The sequence below is a fragment of the Oryctolagus cuniculus genome, chromosome 1, assembly GCF_964237555.1.
Source record: "Oryctolagus cuniculus chromosome 1, mOryCun1.1, whole genome shotgun sequence".
Lineage (NCBI taxonomy): Eukaryota > Metazoa > Chordata > Mammalia > Lagomorpha > Leporidae > Oryctolagus > Oryctolagus cuniculus.
This window is the reverse complement of record NC_091432.1, coordinates 113,845,933-113,867,759: the sequence shown is the minus strand read 5'-3', so window position 1 is coordinate 113,867,759 and position 21,827 is coordinate 113,845,933.

The following is a 21,827-nucleotide window of genomic DNA, read 5'->3' as shown; positions in this document are numbered from 1 at the left end:
TTCTGGGAGATCTTATTTCCCGTCATTGTCGTCATAACAGCCAGTGCAATTTGTTAAATGCATAAAATGTGTAAATATTTTAAAAGTGATCTAATTGTTTACTTTTAAGAGAATGTTCCTATCAATAAATTCATAAATCGGGGCAGGGGGGAATTCAGATGAGTTCTTGGGCTCCCAAAGATGCCTTGTGCAATCTGCTCTCTGAGGACTTAATTTCCCTCACCTGCAAAGCTGTCTGTCCACAGTTGTGCCCGTCGAACCCTTCCCTGCCATTTCATAAGGTCTCTTCCCTGTTGCCATTCCCTCAATAAAATGTGACCACTCCGTTTTCTGTGATGTTAGAAAATGTTTGCTCCTCCCTAATGTGCCTGCTGGCCATCACAGAGAGCGCTGTGCTGCACAGACTTCCAGGTCTCACGCCGAGCACTTTATACACCTGATCTCTTCATCCTTAGAATGCACCTGCCACTCAGGCGTTCCCCCCACTTCATAGATGAGAAAACTGAGGCTCAGTGGCCTCTGGAAACTCACCCAAGGGTACTCGTTGGCAAGCAGCAGGGCAAGGCATGAAGCGCTGGGTTACAGTTCAGAGGAAAGCTCATCCTTTCCTTAAAGCAAAGATTCTGTCTCGCTGTTTCTGCCCTGAGGTGCTCAAGGGTTATGAATCAAGGAGATGCAAACCTTGGCTGCAATCTAATTAGGTGAAGGAGACGCATTATCCAGAAACATGGTTGCGAGAGAAGGCAGTCCAAAAGAGCACTGGTGCAATCACCCGCCCACGTCTGCCAGCGTTACCACCGATGGGCTCGAATGGCCGGGTTAGATTACGGGGGAGTCGTTAGCCTTCCCAGCAGCAGCAGCGCCAGGAGGAAGCCCTCCCACACTTCAATGCGTGTGTGAGCCACCTTGGGATCTTGTTAAAATGCAGATTCTGATGCAGGTCTGAGGCAAGACGCAAAGATCTGCACTTATATTTTTTTCTTAAGGTTTTATTTGACAGGCAGAGTTACAGACAGTGAGAGGGGAGACAGAGAGAAAGGTCTTCCATCTGCTGGTTCACTCCCCAAATGGCTGCAATGGCTGGAGCTGCGCCCATCCGAAGCCAGGAGCCAGGAGCTTCTTCCCAGTCTTCCACATAGGTGCAGGGGCCCAAGCACTTGGGCCATCTTCCACTGCTTTCCCAGGCCACAGCAGAGAGCTGGACTGGAAGAGGAGTAGCCGGGACTCGAACCAGCACCCATATGGGATGCCAGTGCCACAGGCAGAAGATTAACCTACTGCACCACAGCGCCAGCCCCAAGGATCTACACTTACAACAAGCTCTCAGGTGGCGTTACAGCTGCCGGCCACACTTGCAGCCCTAAGGTGCTAAGAGGCAGCAAGGAAGCCAGAGGGGGGTTGTCGCGATCAGGGGCCAGCGGGGTTCTGCAGTGGGAGAAGAGGGCAGTGAATACTTCACTGCTGGCTGACGCCTCACACGCAGGCCTCCGTGCCTCTCCCTCTGTTGGTCCCTGTGCCAGAAAACCCCTTGCACATTTTTTGTTGTCCAGCGAACTCTGACTTATCCTTTACCGCAGGTCAGAGATCACTGCCAGCAAGCTTTGCTGAACCTCCGGGGTGAGCCAAGTGCTCACCCCCTGTATGTTCACAATGGTCACACTTCTGTCTGTCTGTCTGCTTCGCCACATCAGAGTCCATTCCTTGAGGTCAGGGAGCCAGCATGAATCATCTGACGTGTGGTGGATACTCTGTAATAAGATGGGCTTATGATAGGAACTGGAAGGGGAGTGAACTCTACCTCTTAGGGGTTTTGGCTGGCCTGAGGATTCGATTGCTATAAAATAGATCAAGGGGAGAAAAGCATATGAATGTATTGAATCTAGTCACTGTGCCACCTGATGCTGGGGACACATTCTGAGATACACACTGGTGGGCGATTTTGTTGGCAAACATCACACACTGTTCAGACTTGAACCTGGATGGCAGAGGTCAAATCACTCAATGATGCAATCAAGAGGTGAGGTCCACATGACATTCTGAGGCTGCTGTGTGGTGTGGTGTTTACAGTGAACTTATTTTACAAGGAGGAATATGCTCTAAAATAACAATGATGAGGGTGGTATAGTAAATACACAAACCAGTGACATAATCTTATTCAAGCCATGTGTCTTGCACATAATCGCATGTACCGTGCTTTCCTAAGACTGGCAGTGCAGCAGGTGTACTTACACCAGCATTGCACAAACAGGAATGCTACTGGGTGCTTGTTATGATGGATATGACATCACTAAGTGACAGGAGTGCTTCAGCTCCGTAATAATCTTATGATACTGCCTTCAGATAGGCGCTCCATCAGTGACAAAAATGGCAAGCTTTATATGGCACACGAGCCTCCCTACGACATGAAGACCCAAATCCATAGAATTGAACACTGAACTTCTGAATTAGACAAAGAGCAATCAATTATAACAAAAGGCCTTGGACTAGGTAAGCTGGGTAGTTAATTGGATGGAGAAATAGCTAGGAAGAGAAGTTTAGTCTAACAAGGCTTGTATGTACACTCAACTTTCTGCCCCTGGTTCTAAGAAGGGTGCTTTCCTTCTAGTACAAGGAGGACATTTTTCTCATGGGAATCACATCTCCTGATTTTAAGGAAGGTTAGAGTGATCTTGCACCTGCTATTCTTTAAGTCCCTTTAACTCAAAATAGTCAGTTGGCCAGAGCAGCACATTTTGGGTGTTATATTTGAACTCTTTCAATCAATAGTAAGAAGGCAACGGTATAGTTTTAGAGGTAGAGAGGAAGTAGGTAGAACAGCAGAGGAATTCTGTACCAGTCATCTCTTGCCACAGTAACACTCTGTAAGAAGTAACCATGAACCCCAGCAGCTTACAACAGTAGCATTTTTTGGAGTCATGAGCATATTGTCAGCCAAGGCAGCGGTGATCCCACTTTGACCCTAGTAAGTGTCTCTGCTCTATTGGCGAGTCAGCCAGCCCTAGGCTGGCTTTGCAAATCTTGGCTGGGTTCTTTCATATGTGAAGGGCCTCAGCACAGGTCCACATAGTCTCATCCCAGCAGGACTCATGTCTAAAGCAGGTATCCAAGTAAAGGAGTGAAGTGTGAATGTCCTCTTGATGCTGGGCTTGGATATAACACGTCGTTACTTTTGCTGCCTTCTGTTGGCCAAGGCAAGTCAAAAGGCCAGCCCAGAGTCAAGAGGTAGGGGAAAGGATTCTATCTCTTGTTACAGAAAGCTGCAAGCCAAACTGTAACAAGAAGGCTATAAGGCTTGATTATAAAAAGGGGAATAATGAGGGCCATTCTTTTTTAATCAACTGCCATAATGTTACATTGAATTGGACCCTTTGTTAGTAAGAGAGTATGTAAACTTTCAGGCACCCTTAGACTTTGTTTTAAAATGTATTTGAAAGTGGGAGAGAGAGCGAGAGGGAGGGAGAGAAAGAGAAAGAGAGAGAGAGAGAGAATCTTCCAGCCACTGTTTCACTTCTCAAATGCCTGGAACTCAACCTGGGTCTCCGATGTGGGTGGCAGGGATCCAAGTACTTGAGGTACCACTTGCTACCCCCCAGGGCACACATTAGCAGGAAGCTGTAATCGGAAGCATAGCCAGGATTTGAACCCGGTCACTCTGATATGTGAGGCAGGCATCCCAAGAAGCAGCTTACCTACTGCACCAAGTGTCCACCTCCTGGGTCTTGAATTCAGGAGGCCACTGGGCTGTAAACCATGGCACTCTTCATTATTTGAACATCAGTCACCCAAGGCAAATGTTCTTTCTCAGATTGGCTTCTTAACTGCTTCCTCCTACTGTCCAGCTGGTGTGTGTTCATGGAATCCAGGCTTGGTCTAAAATTAGAGTGAGCAAAACACGATTAGAGAGGCTAATTTGTTGCATAAAAAAAGCAAAACCGAACAGACAATACATATAAACACGGTTAAGTTTAGCTCCATCCAGAGTACCTGTGTTCCTACAAGCAATGCACATATCTGAGTTGCTCATGTGTACATGTATTTTAAATACAATATTCTGACTAGGTAATACATTGACCAAAGTTCAGAAGATTAGATGGGAATCATTCCTCCTACTCTCTCCTCCAGCCATTTACTTCTGCTTAGACACAGATGTCATTTTGTAATATATACTTCCAGAAACACACATATAATTAGATATAAACAAATATATACATATGTTTCTCCTTGAGTGTGCATTTTGCCTTCATTTTTTTCAATAAACATTATTTCTATAAAGATCTTTCTAAATTAGGGCATAGAAACTTCTGGTTCCTTTGTAGGGCTGCCTGATTTCCCATTGTTCGAATGTGCGTATCATGACTCATTTCATCAGTACCCGATTGATGGTCATTTACTCTGCTGCCATTATTCTGCTACTATCTAATTCGATGTAGAAAGGACTTGCGGTACCACAGTGGCGGATCTCAGATTTGGCCTCCTGACTGGACTGATGCCGATGACCGTTCTATTTCCCTCTGAGTGGAGTCTTTGTCTCAGCTGTAAGCTTGCAACATTAAGACAAACAGAACACTCCATGAAGATGCTGGTTTTGGCCACCTGCCCAGGGTTTTTGGAACTTTATGTTCTAAGTGGCCTCCAGAGGGAGCCATAAGGGGTTGTGGGAGATGGGAAGGGAGCAAGGTTAGGAAAAATATGATCAGCTCTGTTGCATTTTTCAGTGGCTGTTGAGAACTCTTTAAGGGGAAATGCCAGCTCTTTCAAGGATCTCTTTAAGCTTAATTATAAAGTATACTTCAAGTATCTCTTTTCCACTTTAGCGAGTTTGCTTTGCTTCCGGTGGCGGCGCTGTCTGTTCTGCAGCGTGGACTGCAGATGTGCAGAACGCGTGTTCTGGGGTAACTGCGCTATGGCCACGGTTACTGGATTCTTGGGGATCAACTCAGAATAGCCCAAAAGTGACACAGTCATCATCTAAGATTCAGGGAGGGCTGACCCACTCGGTTCTTCATTTCTCCAGAGTCATGGCATATACCAATTGTTTCCAAATGCTAGCGTATGCACCTGCCCCTCAGAATCACCCCATGTGCATTGCTAAATAACAGATTCCTGTGCTCCACCTCATCAGACCCATGGAATCCGCCTCTCTGGGATCCATAAGAAACTCCCTAGGTAACTCGGAAGCATTGTCAGAACTAGGAACTCTACCAAGGCAACAGTGCCGATAATTATGACTGCATTTAGAAACCAGGAAGCCCAGACCTTCCAGAGTCTATATATGAACACACCAAATGTTCTGAGCTCTGCTAGGCTGATGCTCAGCCGTGGAAATGGTTTAGCATCCTCTTTAGATTTAGAAGGTTCAACTAGGAAACATTGCCTTCCCCTGGCTTCTCATCAGTCAGCTTTCTGACTAGGACCCTGCATGGGACAAAGGAGCATATAATAGGGCAACACCAACCAGAAGACCAAGCTTTCGTCACATATTGGTAGACACAGTCCTGCAGAATGAGCAAACCAGTGGTAGCAAGAGGTTGGATTAGGCACTGGGATTGGCCCAATTGAGAAGAAGAAAGCTGGTCTGAAGACGGATACAACATCTTAAGCTATGGAAGTGGTACCTGGGAGGCAGGGGTTGCTCCTAGCATGTGGCACTGTCCAAGAAAGAGCCGCTGCTTTCTCAGGAATTGGTATAGGCTTAGGCCACTGGGCAGCAGCAGGGGGAGAGGAACTAGAGGATTCCTGGGTCTTAAAATTGACTCAACTTCTGAGGAGCTCTGCATTCCTGGAGAGAAACTACATCTCTTCATCCAATCAGAGTCTAAGGGGGTGTCTGGTGGCATGCGCCTGACTGCAATGGAGCTGTGGGCCAGTGGTAGCCATTCTCTCCCAGACCTGACTTGCCCTTGCATACGGGGGGGGGGGGGGGGGGGGGCGGGGTGTTTCCTCTTTCTACATAAGTGCAGCAAAGGTTTAATTTCCAAACTCCAATCATGACTCTAGAGAGCAGGCAATAACACTTTGTTATTTCCAGATGAAGCTGTGCAAATATACCTGTCTTAAAGGTCAAGAGCAGTTGCTCAAAATCCTTACAGTGCTTGGCACAGAATGGTTCATGATCAATGTGTGGTAAATTAATGACAGTAGGTCAATGGTCACCCCGAAAGTAAGTGACATCTAAGTGCAGAGAGACAGCCTCTCCTGTGATGTGGGGACATGTCAGATCCTCCTACTCTCTAGTCCATGCCAGAACATTTGCTCACCATGACTTGCAATAATTCTTTGTGCTTTGAGAGTATGCCACTTCTGTGAAGGAATAAACACATAAAAGGTTCACCCATCAGGAGCAGAAAGGCATGCTACTTCCCTCAACCATTGTGAGGGTCATGGCCAAGGTCACTGTAACCAAAGGCAGGTTAATAGGAGAAAAGCATAGTAAATTTATTGAATTAACTAGTGGCGCCATGGCTCACTAGGCTAATCCTCTGCCTGCGGCACTGGCACCCCCAGATTATAGTCCTGGTTGGGGCTCTGGTTCTGTCCCGGTTGCTCTTCTTCCAGTCCAGCTCTCTGCTGTGGCCCCAGAAGGCAGTGGAGGATGGCCAAGTGCTTGGGCCCTGCACCCACTTGAGAGACCAAGAGGAAGCATCTGGCTCCTGGCTTCAGATTGGTGCAGCGTGCCAGCCATAGTGGCCATTTGGGGTGTGTGTGTGTGTGAAACAACGGAAGGAAGACCTTTCTCTGTCTCTCTCTCTCACTGTCTAACTCTGCCCATCAAAAAAAAAAAAAAAAGTTTAATGAGGGGCTAGCACTGTGGTGCAGAGGGTTAAAGCCCCAACCTGCAGCGCTGACATCCCATATAGGTGCAGGCTTGGCCAAGTCCATGGGCCCCTGCACCCACATGGGAGACCCGGAAGAAGCTCCTGGCTCCTGGCTCCAGATAGGCACAAATGTTGCAGCCATCTGGGGAGTGAACCAGCAGATGGGAGACCTCTCTCTCTCTCTCTCTCTCTCTCTCTCTCTCTGCCTCTGCCTCTCTGTAACTCTACCTTTCAAATAAATAAATAAATCTTTAAAAAGAAAAAGTTTAATGTAATCCTGGAGTTTTTAAAGACCCTGTGGAAATAAATTTTATGCTTCTATTTGGTGGGAAATGCACCTCCATATAGAAACATCACTGGACAAAAAAACATAGGATTTTTACTGCTGCAATAGACTGAGAGCCAGGAAGCTCAGCAAGGCCTGTCTGTACAGAGTCTTCTTGGCCACTGTGTGTGGCACCTTCTCCTCCTGGAGAGAGGGAGGACGCTTCTAGAATAAGGATCTTAGGACCTTACTATCAGACAAGGTTGGTCAGAGAATTTGTGGCCAGCTATTGCACAGAGAGGCAGGGGGAAGTCTGGAGCAATGTTTCTAGACTTACCCCTGGCTTTGGGGGGGTCGGGTTCTATTTTTTATGACCCCCCCCACCCCGGGAGGAGGAATTCTAGGTCCTGTGTCCTGCCTCATAGGAAAAATAAGGGTGGGAGAAGATCAGAGACTTTGCCTCTGAGTGCCTTCCAATGCCCTTCAGTTCTAAGTACTCAGCAGACCAAAGTGCCTTACTTTGGGGTATTGTGTTCTGAGCCCCAGCCCAGGAAAGTCTTCGTGGGCTAAGGCCTTTTAGGTAAATCCTTTGGCAAGAACAAGAGAACCCTGCACTGATCCCTCGTGAAACTCCTGGCAGCAGGGAGGGACTGCCCTGCAGCTCTCAGTGGTCTGGACTTAGGGTCTCGTGAAGCGAGCAGAGACCTGAGCAGACTAGTGACGAGGTTTTATTGTGCTGTATTCAGGGAAAGAGCAGGAACAGGATTCTAGGAGGTGTGAGAGAGGTGGATAGGAGAGGAAAAAAAAACAAGGCAGCCCAGAGGGAGAAGACGGCCTATGCAGAGAGGGGGGGATGCAGAAGCTGCCAGAGTGGGGATTTGGAGGAAGGAGGACATGCAGTAGGGAAGGAAGCAGAGGGAGAGCTGAAAGAGGTCTTTCAGTGACAGCATCACCTTCTCTGTCTCCACACAAAACCTCCAGCAAGTCCCTGTCATTCATCAGTGTTCTCAGAGTTGGGTTGGTGCTTGCACTGTGAGATGAGAGATGTGCTTTGGATGGGAGACCTCACAGCAAACATAGTGTAAGAGAAAAACCAGCCCAAGGAGACATAGTTGCATTCAGAACATAGTAACCATTCCTACATGCTTATACTTTTAATGTAAACATTATAAAAATCAAACTAGGGGGCCGGCGCTGTGGCATAGTGGGCTAAAGCCTCTGCCTGCAGCGCCACTGTCCCATATGGGCCCTGATTCGAGTTCCGGCTGCTTCTCTCTGCTATGGCTCTCTGCTATGGCTCTCTGCTATGGCTCTCTGCTATGGCTCTCTGCTGTGGCCTGGGAAAGGAGTAGAAGATGGCCTAAGTCCTTGGGCCCCTGCACCCACGTGGGAGAGCTGGAAGCAGCTCCTGGCTCTTGGCTTCAGATCAGCACAGCTCCAGCCACTGCAGCCATTTGGGGAGTGAACAAGCAGATGGAAGACCTTTCTCTGTCTCTCCCTCTTACTGTCTGTAACTCTACCTCTTAAATAAATAAATAAAAATATTTTAAAAAAAAAACTAAGAGAATGGAGATGGAGCTGGTGTTATGGTAAGGTGGGTTAAGCCTCCTCCTGCAACACCAGCATCCCATATGATCACCAGTTTGAGTCCTGGTTGCTCCACTTCTGATCCAGCTCCCTGCTGATGCACCTGGGAAAGCAGTGGAAGATTGCCCAAGTGCTCATGTCCCTGCTCACATGTGGGAGACCTGGATGGAATTCCGGGCTCCTGACTTCAGTCCAGCCCAGCTCTGGCCATTGAAGCCATTGGGGAGTGAACCAGCAGATGGAAGTTTCTCTCACTCTCGCTCTTTCTTTCATTCTCTTTCAAATAAATAAATAAATAAATAAATAAGTACATACATTTTTAAAAAAAGAAAATGTGGAGACCATATGATGAACACTCCTATATCCACCATTCTAAAGTGAACAACTGCTAAGATTTTCCCACGTTTGCTTTTTTCCCGAGTTTAAAACATTTTTAAAAGATCTACTTTTTATTTACTTTTTTATTTATGATTTGAAAGACAGAGAGGAAGAAGGATAGACAGAGAGAAAGATCTTCCATCTTCTGGTTCACTCTTCAAATGGTTGCAACAGCCAAGGCTGGGCCAGGCTGTACCCAGGAATCTAGAACTCCATCTGGGTGCCCCACATGCCAGGGGTCCAGGTATTTGGGCCATCTTCCACTGCTTTCCCAGGCACATTAGCAGGAAGTTGGCTGGGAGGTCCTAGAGTAACCAGGACTCAAACTGGACTCCGATATGGAATGCCCATGTCTCCAGGGACTTAATCTGCTGTGCCACATGCCAGCCTCTAAAATATTTTTAATTATGGTAAAAAATACAATTTACCATCTTAGCCATTTTTTAAAAAGATTTTATTTATTTATTTGAGAGGTGGAGTTACAGACAGTGAGAGGGAGAGACAGAGAGAGGTCTTCCTTCCATTGGTTCACTCCCCAAATGGCCTCAACAGCCAGAGCTACGCCAATCCGAAGTCAGGAGCCAGGAGCTTCTTCCAGGTCTCCCACGTGGGTGCAGGGACCCAAGGACTTGGGCCATCCTCTACTGCTTTCCCAGGTGCGTTAGCAGGGAGCTGGATCAGAAGTGGAGCAGCCAGTATTCAAACCAGTGTCCATATGAGATGCCAGTGCTGCAGGTGGCAACTTTACCTGCTACGCCACAGCGCCAGCTCCAACTTTAATAATTTTATTGCTTTTCTCCAAAAATAGCTTTTAGCTTTCTCTATTGATTTTCTGTTTTAAATTTCATTGATTTCTGCTCTCACTTTTATTATTGCCATTTGTTCTCTTTCCCCTTTCTGTCTGTCTCTTTCTGGCTGCTTCAGATTTCTTTCTTTTTCATTTGTTTTTCTGGAATTTGAATATAATGCGCTTTTGTATAGATTGCCTGGATTTATGTCCTTTGGCGTTCACTGAGCTTCTTGAATCCACACGTTCATGTCTTTCTCCAAATTTGCACTGTTTGGGCCATTATTTCTTTAAATGTTTTTTTCTTCTTGAATTTTGGAGTCAGAAAGACAGACAGACAGACACACACAGACCTTTCATTCACTGCTTCACTCACCCACAATGTCTGGGACTGGGCCAGGACAAACCCAGGAGCCAGGAACTCCATTCAGTCTCCGACATGGGTGGCAAAGGCCCAGCACTTGAGCCATCACTGCTGCCTCCCAGAGTGTACTTTAGCAGGAAGCCAGAGTCAGGAACTGGAACCAGGACTCAATCCCAAGAACTCCAGTGCGGAATTCAAGCATCCTAAATGGCATCTTAACCACTAGGCTAACATCTGCCCCCAAATACTTCTTTTCTGCATTGCATTCTTTCTTCTCTCCTTCCGGGTCTCCAGTGACATGAATGTTAGACTGTTGGTATTGCCCTGTATGCATCCCTAGGCCTCTGTTCACTTCCCCATGTTCATTTCCCGTCTGTTGTTCAGATTGGGTATTTTCTGTTCATCCATTTTCAAATTCATCGATTCTTTCCTGTCATCACCATTCCATTCAATGTGTCCCTTAAATTTTTCTACTTATTATTTAGTTTTAAAATTTATATTTGGTGCTTTTTTATCTTTAATTTCTTTGCTAAGACTTTACATCTTTCTATTTGGGCTAAAAGAACCCAATCACACTTCTTGGAGGATTTTTATAAGCTGCTTTGAAGTAGATCCAACATCTGTGTCACCACATTGTTGGAATCCACGGGTTATCTTTTCCTGTGCAAATTGAAAGTTTCTTGGGTCATTGTATGCCCAATTTTATTTCATGTTGTAGATAGTTTCAACATTGTTAGGAGCCTGGGTCTTGATGAAATTCTGTGCAGAGAGTTGATACTTTTGTTTCCTAAGCAGTCAACCTGGTTGGATCCAAGCCACATATTCCATCCCCACTTCTGTATGTGTGATTCCAATGTCAGCCCTGTTTCAAAGCCTCTGCAGTGCTATTCAGATCTGAGCCCATATGCACATCACTCAGTGGCCACTCTGGGACGGAGCGTTTTGCTGATCCCATAGTTCCATTTTCAAAGTCAAGGGTGTGATGTTTAGGGCCCGGTCCATGGGCAGCCTATGAACAACTCTCCCAAGCTCCTCCCTCTCTGGTTTCTGCAGTACCTTCTGGCTCTCTGCGATTCCATTCTTTGTTCCTGTGGTCAGAAGGCGGGGGCTTTAGTTACTCCACGCTGCTGCACACTTCTGTGAATGCACCTGCACCTGGGGCCAAAGGAAGACAGAGAGACAGAGAAGCAGGCAGGTGCTGTGGCTCAGCAGGATAAGCCTCTGCCTGCCACACTGGTAGCCCATATGGGCACTGGTTTGAGACCTGGCTGCTCCACTTCCAATCCAGCTCCCTGCTAATGTGCCTGGGGAAGCAGAGGAAAATCACCCAAGTGTGTGGAACCCTGCACACACAGGGAGACCAGAAGAAACTCCGGGCTCCTAGCTTTGGCCTTGCCCAGCCCTGTCCATGGCAGCTACTAGGACAGTGACCCAGCAGATGGAAGATTTTTCTTTCTTTCTCTTTCTATCTCTCCTCCTCTCTCTGTAACTCTGCCTTTCAAATAAATAAAAATAAATCTTCAAAAAAAAAAAAGACAGAAAAGCAACATGATTGGGTTGGTTAATATCTTTTTAATGATGTATTTGAAAGACAGAGAGAGAGAGAGCATCTTCCATCCTCTGCCTCACTAGAGAGAGACAGAGACAGAGAGGAAGAGATCATCCATTCCCTGACTCACTCCCTACATGGCCACAACAGCTGGGCCAGCCCAAAGCCAGGGGCCAGGAACTCCATCGAGGTTTCCCAGGCAGGTGGCAGGGACCCAGATATTTAGGCCATTTCCCATTGCCCTCCCAGGCACATTAGCAGAGAGCTGGAGCAGAAGCAGCGTGGACAGGACTCGAACCAGCCCTCCAATATAGGATGCCGGCATCATAGATGGTGGCTTAACCCACTGCACCACAATGCTGGCTCCACCTGGTTAATTTTATGGTGTCAACTTGACTGGATTAAACTTCACCTAGAAAGCTGAGAAAGCATTATTTGGGGGGTGTTTCTGTGAGGCTGTTTTGAAATGAGATCTGCAAGTGAGTGTGAGTGGACCGGTGGAAAGACTCTGCCTTGATGGGGCAGGCACCATGAATTGGCTGGCAGTCTGTAGAGTCTAAGTAGAGAAGGCAGACTGGTCTCTCATTCTGAGAGCTGGGACACGCTGACTTCTGCTTGGGTGTCAGCTGCTGCTTTTGAGCTCTAGAACTTACCCCAGGGCCCTGTTGCTGGCACCCAGGCTTGTAGCCTCAAATGGAGAGCTACACCTTTGGCTTCCCTAGTTCTGAGGCCTTCGAACTTGGACTGAGCCATGCTAACCTGCCTCCCAGGGCCTAGAGCCTACAGATGACCTGGCGTGAAACTTCTCAGCTACCATTTCACATGAACCAATTACCCTAACCAATACCCCTTGCAAACCTCAATACCATTCCTACTGATTCTTTTTTTTTTTTAAGATTTATTTTATTTATTTGAAAGACAGAGTTACAGAGAGAGGTAGAGACAAAGAGGTCTTCCATCCACTGGTTCACTCCCCAGATGGCTGCAATGGCCAGAGCTGCGCTGATCTGAAGCTAGGAGCCAGGAGCTTATTCTGGGTCTCCCACGTGGATGCAGTGGCCCAAGGACTTGGGCCATTTTCTACTGCTTTCCCAAGCCACAACAGAGAGCTGGATTGGAAGAGGAGCAGCCGGGACTAGAACTGGCGCCCATATGGGATGCTAGCACTTCAGGGCAGGGCTTTTAACCCGCTGCACTATAGCGCAGGCCCTCTACTGATTCTGCCTCTCCAGAGATTCCTGATTAATGCAAGCCTGTGTCTACCCTCCTGGGACAGAAGCTCCTTCAGGTAGAGAGGGAGGTTCCTTCCTCCCAGCTGTAGGTGTTCACAGACCCCGCTGTCACCAACACCTTTGAATTGTCTGGGGACTGTAACACAATGACATTCGGGAAGAAAGAAAAGAAAGTGCACCATTGCTGCTACTTCCCCTGAGTGTACGGGGGCCCCTTTTCTGCTCCGAGAGCCCAAAGTAGAGGATTCCTGGAACTCTCTCTCTCTGCTTCTTGCTTCCAGTTTTCAGGTTCCCTTGAGTCCAGGCAAGGGGATACCAAGGGATAAAACGGGTGGGGGACAAGTCACTGCCGGTTCTGTGGCACTGCCAATTCCGGTCCCCTCTCCTATCCAGCTGCTAAATGTGAGCGTTCTCTGAAAAGTTCACGGAGAATGCATAGCAAGAAAAACCTGTGCAGGGCTTTATAAAAAACTTGTCCTTTAACTTCATTTCCCAGGGAGGCTGCTGCTCGGTCCTCCCTCCAGGTGTGATGGCTGCACCCATGCTGGGGGCAGGGAGGTGGAAGCTTCCTTCCTTGACGTCAGTACAGAGTTTCTGACTCAGGATGACTTGACTTAGTGATTTTGCAACTGTACCATGTTTTAAACTAATCCGCGTTCAGTAGACACTGTACTTCCAACTGTGAATTTTGATCTTCTCCTGGGCTTGTGATATGTGGCACAGTGACTCCATGTGCTGCTTGCAATGAGCTACGTGACCATGATGGGACATGACCGGCACTCTGTGGTGTATGGAATTGCCAAAGTAGGGTGGTCGGTAGGCCAGATGTATCAAATGTGGTTTCCACTGACGCTAGTTTTGATTTACAATGAGTTTATAGGGACAACGCTCTATCATACGTTGAGGAGCGTCTGTGTTTTGCTTTGTGCAAATTTGATCTAGCTCTGCTGACAGATTATAAGATGATGAGCTAAATTTTTCTTTTTTAAAGATTTATTTTATTTATTTGAAAGGCAGAGTTACAGGGAGAGGTAGAGACAGAGAGAGGTCTTTCATCTGCTGGTTCATTTCCTGGATGGCAGCAATGACCAGGCCGGGCCATGCTGAAGCCAGGAGCCAGGAGTCTCCTTCAGGTCTCCCACATGGGTGCAGTGGCCCGAGCACCTGGGCCACCCTCTGCTGCCTTCCCAGACGCAGTAACAGGGAGCTGGACTGGAAGTGGTGCAGCCAGGACTCAAACCAGCGCCCACATGGGCTGCTGGTGCTGCAGGCTAGAGCTCTAACCCACTGTGCCATCGCACCTGCCCCAGGAGCTACATTTTTAACTTTCATTTTCTTTTACTCTGGGACAGATTCACAAAAGCAAACATCACTAAGAGAGAACTTTTTCTCTTTTTTAAAGGATTTATTTAGTTGTTTGAAAGGCAGAGTGACACAGAGACAGACAGAGATGGGAGAGACACACAGAGAGATTTTCCATCCATTGATTCATCTTCAGATAGTCACAAGAGCCAGGTCTGGGCCAAGCTAGAGCTAGGAGGCCAGGAACTCCATCCTGGTTTCCCACATAAGAGGCAGAGGCCCAAATACTCGGGCCATCATTTGCCGCTTTCCTGGGCACGTCAGCATGGAGCTGGATTGGAAGTGAAGCAGCTGGAACTTAAACCAGCACTCCCAGCGCTTGGACACTGGCATTGCAAGCAGCAGCTTAATCCTCCGCAACACAGTGCCAGCCCCAGAAACTTCTCTGGGAAGGGAAGTAAAACATGTCTGGTTTGTTAGCTTTTTTAGATTACTTTGTTTCAGATCACAGGCAAGAGAAATCATAGATAGAGCCTGGCCGCCCTGGGCTCTACATCACCTGCTGAGAAAAATCCGATGCCTTTGGGCGCTCAGAGCATGACGTAATCATGGGACCTTAATCTCAGCCTTGTGGCTTAGGGAAACGAGGCTCCAGCATGAGCCTGGGGATTTGGCTGCAGCTCACAGAGGAACCTTACGACTGTCGCTTTCTCAATGCTTTTTGACAATCTGCAGTGAATTGTCAAGACCGGGGCGTTCTTCATCAAGGACTTCCGAGAGATAAGATTTAATTTGCTTGCCTGCTGGCCTTGTTGGGGTGGGTGAATTCCAGGGAGTGACGTATGCGTTCTATACAGTCAGCAAGCCATTGTCCAGCCGAATCTCTGCAGATGCTGTCAGCGGGGACATCATTTGGGTCAATGAGTCATAAATTCTATTTTGGTGGTTTGCCGAAGACAACACTGAGGATGTCGCTTTCCCTCCGGGGAAACTGGAAAGAGACGAACGCACGGCGGGAAGGCAGGAAGAAGGCAGGAAGGCAGGAAGGCGGGGAGGAGGTGAGCCCTTCTGCCTGGCAGATTGCAGGCTTCCCAGGCTGGTGGGGTATGAGTTTTCCCTCCAAGTCCTGGCAGTGACTGCCAAGCAGTGAACACAGACTGCAAATCACAAACAAACAGGAACATGACACTCAGCGGAAGTCCCCAAAGGGACACAGATGACTGCCTTTGTTCACTTTATCAATCCAAACGTGTCCCCTGGAAGAAATCCGCAGACACGGAGTGCAGCAGCCTTGCGCTGGCCACATTGTCCTAGTCTCTGCAGGTTGCAGAAAACACTCAGGTCACACACTGGCATTCTCCTTCCTTCTTGTTTGTTCCTGAAATTCAAGCAAAGCTGTTGGCAGTGGGATGTGGCGGGTGGGGGGGAGGAGCAGCAAAGATGCATGCAAACGAGGAAGATTTGCTCATTACACGTGGCCTTTCTGCAAGACGATTTTCTCTGACTTTATGAATGAACCACAGATGAACAACAATAACAACTCCAAGTCACCGATATTCGTTTTCAGCTTGAATGCCCTTCTGTTTAGCTCATCAGGATCCCAGAGGAAGAGAGTGTTACCAGAGGGCTGTCAAAAGCAAGGTCGGACAACTCTGCATTTACCCCACCACCACCAGCTTTCCACGGGTCCTCAAGAGCTTTGCCCGAGTGAGAACAGCGTCCTCTCTTTCAGACAAGGACAAGCAAGCGATGTCCAATTGCAGTGGGAGGGATTTGGAGTAGATGTGAGAAAAGATTGAATGAGTCCAACTGTTCGGAGACCAGGCAATGAGTTACCAGGGAGAGTGGCAGTGTCTTTTTTTTCTCTCAAGATTTTTGAGATAATTCTCTTCCTGGGTTGGCCAAAGAGGGTGCTTGCAGGAGGATCAGTAATCAGAACCCAGTCCTTGGAGGCTAAGCCAGTTCTCGACTCATTCCCCTGGCTAATGAGGGGAGGTCTGTGGCTGGCCCTAGTGTGGGTCTCACTGTGACTGCTGGGGTGGACTTGGACTCCAGCCACAGGGGTCCTGTTTCTCAAGGGGCAGGGGAAGACAGACAGTCATCTTCCAAAATGAGCAGCTACCTCCCTCTCAATGGGAAAAAGCTCTTAAATTTCTCCCCTTTACTCCTAGCAATAGGATGTTCTCAAAGAGAACAGGAAACCACCCCACAACATGTAGAAGGCATTCTGAGCACCAGCGCAGCAGCGGTGCCCTAGGGCCGGGTTTCAGACCTGTGCCCATTAGAATCACTGGGGATCTGGGGCCTCATTCCAGTCCGATTAAATAAAACATTAAAAGTGTGAGCGGTGAGGCCCGGGCAGTGGTATTTTTAAAGAGCTCCCCAGTTGATTCGTGTGAGGTGCAATTTATAGGAGACTGTTGGTTGGGCTTAGCTCCTGTGCTAGACCCACTGCACCAAGGCAAACACAGTTCCTCATGCTGAAGTCCCAGGCCACCAAGGTAAAGCTAAGTCAAAGCTAAGACTTTCTGAGAAGTCAGGGGAGAGAGAGAAAGGTAATAAAGAAGTTCCCCTGATCCAGCCTTTAAAAAGAGTAAGCTGGTGTTTACGAATCAGCTTTAAAAAATGTTTATTTGAAAGGCAGAATGACAATAGAGAGAGAGAGAGAGACAGTGAAAGGGAGAAATCTTCCATCTGTTGGTTTGGACCAGTTCAAAGTCAACATCCAAGAACTTCACCCTGATCTCCCATGGGTGGCAGGAGCCCAAGCCCTTGGTTCATCTCCTGCTGCTTTCCCAGGCCCACTAGCAGGCAGCTGTATTGGAAGCAGAGCAGTTGGGACTCAAACCTGGCTCTGATAACCGATGCTGGTGTCTGAAGCAGCAGCTTAACCTGCTGCACCGCAATGCAGGCCCCAACCAACCAGCTTTCACTCTATTGTTCTGCTTCCTTGTTCCCACCTTGCAAAATCCACCGCTCCCCAGAGGGCGGGAGCTCTCATTCTAATCTGTGGAATGCAAGTGCCCAATTCCCGAATCTCAACTTAAAGTCAAGTTGATCTGTGGGGAATGTGTTGGAAATTTTGTCTTTTGACATTTGAAAGTATGCCCAGGGTTGGCGAGTAGCATCGCAGAAATATAGTTGGCATGCTGCATCCTCTTTGGGATCTTTCTAGTGGTTCAAACTTGGCTAGACCAAGGGAGCTAAAGTACAGAAAGTCTCCATAGTTTTTGGTGTCCTGCCATGTGCTTGCTCTGTCGGAGGGTTACAGCCCCAGCCACCATATTATGAAAGCATGTGGCCTTCTGGCTGGACATAAGCCCCATGGGAACCACTTCAGAAGCCAGATTTAAGAGCCTTCGAGACAGGAGCTGGTGCACTCAGCCTGTGTCTTGAAGGCTCCCTGCGGAGGAGAGGAGCTGTCACTCTCTTGCTAGAGCCAAGGTCTCCAAGCCGCTGATCCATCTGTCTCCAGCCCTCAGGATGGAACGTGTAGGATCCAAGACACAACGGAGCCTGCTTCCATGGTTCAAAGGAGACAGGGTTACTTGTGGAGGCCTCCTGGTTAAGAAAGTAAAGTTAGCAAACACAGGGGTTGAGAATGAGGAGGCTACATTGCCTTAGGCATATTTCTTAATTCCTTTTGATTTCAATGGCCTTGTCCATAAAACGAGAGCAATAGTAGTGACTCCCTCATCTGCTTGTGATGATTCAGTGGAATGATGGGTGTAATTCCCAGGATTATGCATTCGATAGAACCTGCCCACATTTGTATGTGGAGCAACAGAGTCTGTGAAAATAGGGATGGTAGCAGGTGGAGGGTCCCCCCCCACACCGCCCCCGGCCAGTGGCCTTGGAAATGGAGGCACAAGTGGGAAAGAATGGCTTCGTTCAGGACGCCAGGCTGGAGCTGTCATTTTTCTCTCAGAGTCACAGTGTCCCCACTTGATGGCCCCAGGAGGGCTTCTCACTGGTCCAGGCAGTGCAGCCCCAGGTGGGTCCCATCATCAGAGCAAGCCAAGTCGTCACCTGGGTCTTTGTCTTGTCCCCATCCCTGGAGATTGTGAGGAAGAAAGTTGGAGGTGAAGCCAGAGGCCCTGTATTTTCTTCGGAGTTCTCTGGATGATTTAGCTACACAAGCAGGTTCGGGAGTCGTGGTGCAATGGGAGGGGATCATGAAAACGTTTCTGTGTGAGCTTGCTCTCTCTCTTGCTCGCTCTAGTCTTCCTGCCGGACACCATCAGAGCTGCGGTCCCATGGAACAGACTTCCAGGCATTCTCATTTACAAAGCACTCGGGCATTGATGTGAAGTCATGGCATCTGAATACTTGAGATTCAGTTTAACCGCGTGCGGGAACTCTGGAGAGGGAAAAGGGCAAGAGGTGATCTGGGGACATGGGGTGATGTGGGAACCGCCGACCTGGTTGGGAACCAAGAAGAGAGGGCTTTCAGCAACATGAAAGGAGAGGTCACTTGGGAGACAGGCAGGAGGTGGGTGGGAGAAGGGCCCCACATGAACCGAGTGAGAATTCTAAAGACCAAGCGTCTTCTCAACCAGCTAGACACAGCCGAGCAACTGTCGTCAACAGAACCCCTCCTGGACGACAGGCATTGTGTCGCATACGAGAGCACTTCAAACAAATTCGTGGAAAATTGAATTAGTAGCGTGGGTTTCCTTCGGTGCAAAACATTTTTTTCCATAATACATGGAAAATGTACATTTTGAGAGCACTCCGCATAGATTTCAACTTGTTTTTTGCACTAATATAAACTCATCCTTTTGATTTCATTTGTCCATGGGCTTTATGGAGAATCCTCATATTCTGACACCAACTTGATCTTCATAAGAATCCAGCAACAAAGACATTCTGACTTCTATCTGACAAATGAGGCAGTGGAGATTCAATTACCTTGTCCAATGAGGCGAACAGGTGGCACCGCATCCCCGAGTCTTCTGGGAGAGAGGGGAGGTTTAGTTTGAGGTGTGAGGGCAAGCGTAGTTGGAGAAGAGCTCTGACCGGTGGTCGGGTCTCCCATCATCTTCTGTCCTTTGCTTTCCTTGACCTCTCCCACGCGAAGCAGGTTCCCCCTACCCATTCCTAAGAACAGTGGAAGAGAACCAACCCCTCTTGGTCACCACATCCTAAGCTCTGTGTTCAGAGACTGTGGGGGTAGGGAGCTAACAAAACACTGTCCTCCACCCTGCCAGCCACCTATGGCGAATACCTCCACCCAGCTTGTGGTTCCCGTGAAAAGTCATTGCTGTTAAATCCCAGAACTCTTTATGGAAAAGTGCTGTCTGTCATACAGCCTATGTCAGCACATCACTACTAGCAATTGGATGCGACTGGCACTGAGCTGAAACGTTCTACATATCCCTACCTAGTCTGTACCCTTGGAATAGTTGCCCTTGACACTGATGCCACAGGTTAAACCCTGTCTCAAGCCTTCACAGACGTGGCTGACACCACTGACACCATGCCTTGCCCCTGTCAGCCCTCCCTGTAGAAGCTGGATTCTGGCTTCTGTACTGTTGCTGCTCCAGGAGACTAACCTGTGTATGTATTAATGCCACTGCTCTTGGGGCTGGTGCTGCGGCATAGCAGATAAAGCTGCCACCCACAGTGGTGCATCCCATATGGGCACTGGTTTGGGTCCTGGCTGCCCTTCTTCCAATCCAGCTCTCTGCTATGGCCTGGGAAAGCAGTAGAAGATGGCCTAAATCCTTGGGCCCCTGCGCCCTCGTGGGAGACTCTAAGAAGCTCCTGGCTGCTGGCTTTGCGTCGGCGCAGCTCTGGTCATTGTGGTCATTTGGGGAGTGAACCATCGGATGGAAGACCTCTCTCTCTCTCTCTCTGCCTCTGCCTTTCAAATAAATAAGTATTTTTTAAAAAATACTTATTATTATTTAATAATAAGCATTTTATATTATTTAAGCATTTATTTATATTATTTAAAAAATGCTCTTTCAACTGTAAATTGAGATTGGCTGGTGCTTTCTGCTGCTGTCCCTCACTCGCCAGCTTTGCCCACTCAGGACACCAGGTTGGCTCAAGTCAACCACAGGTTTGTTGGTCCTCTGTACCTGGTACAGGCTGGCTGTTGACCATTAGCAGACACTCCCATATTCTGCCCAGTTCCCCCTGCATTATTTCACAGCCAGATTTACTGACCAGTTTCCCTTGTCTGGTGGTCGGCTATGATCTGGGAATATAATAGTGAGTAAAGCAGTCCCACTCCCCATGGAGCTTAGAGTGAAAACGATAGGGCCGGCGCTGTGACATAGCAGGTAAAGCCACTGCCTGTGATGCTGGCATCCCCTACGGGCATCAGTTCAAATCCTGGCTGCTCCACTTCTGAGCCAGCTCCCTACTGATGTGCCTGGGAAAGCAAAGTCCACCCATGTAGGAGACCTGCAAGAAACTCCTGGATCCTGGCTTTGGTCTGGTCCAGCCCTGCATGCTGAGGCCATCTGGAAAGTGCAACATGGGTGGGAGATTTCTCTCTCTCTCCCACTCTCTCTGTAACTCTGTCTTTCAAATAAATAAAAGTAAATCTTTTAAGAAAAGAGTCAAATTCCAGAGTAGATGATAGAGATGCTTAGTGTTATGAGTCAGGGAAGTTTTCTGAGGAAGTGCATTTAAGCTGAGATCTAACGGATGTTTAATCAGAGCAAGGGAGAAAGAGGATTCCAGGCACAGAGAAGAATGTGTAATTATTGGAAGATGAGGAGTAATCTACTGGAGAAATTTAAAAAGGTTCAGCAGAGATAGAGCCTTGAGCATGATCTTGTGTATTATTTTTATTAGTCATGGTATGTCCAGCTATTTCTTGCTCAGCACCAGCCCAGGAGCTCTTGGAAGGTCACATCTGTCTCTATGACCCCAGAGCTCACCAAACGCTTCCCTGGCTCTGGCCTTGTCTGGTGCCTGTCGCTTCCCTAGCACTCTTCCCATCTCCTGTCTTTGAATCTGCTGAAGTGACAGCTGTGCTGTTGCTACCCTAGGAAGCAGCAATAGCAGACCTTGCGTGCATGCGTGAGGACATGAGAACACCTCTAAGGACTTCCATGCACCAATAATTCAGATGTGTGTAGCCTGCAAGCTTATTGACGCAAAACTCTTCAAACAAGGTAGGACTGTAGTGACGTTAAACCTGCTCTCCTTCCCTCTTTTGTCAGAAAGAATTTGAAAGCTGTCGGTTTCCAAGATCTGCTTCCCACAAATCTAACTCACTAATCGTTTTCCCTCAGAAAGGCCTGGGACTTTTCAGACAAGTCATAATGTTAAATATAAAAAAGACCAGGCATTTAGTAATCAACTTTTAAAAATCCGTTCTCCTGTGAGATTCTTCTTGGCTGGGGGGGGGGGGGTCTGAGGAATGCTGGAGGCAGGCCCCGTTCAGTCCTTCAGGTTGTCCCTTGATGCCCACTCCAGGAAGGGCCTGGTCCAGCTTCAGCTCTTCTACCCTTCCCGGATGCCCCACCCTGGGGGGTTCCCCCGCTGTCGGGGGTCCCTGGCCCTGGAAGCCACAACTTTACACTGAGC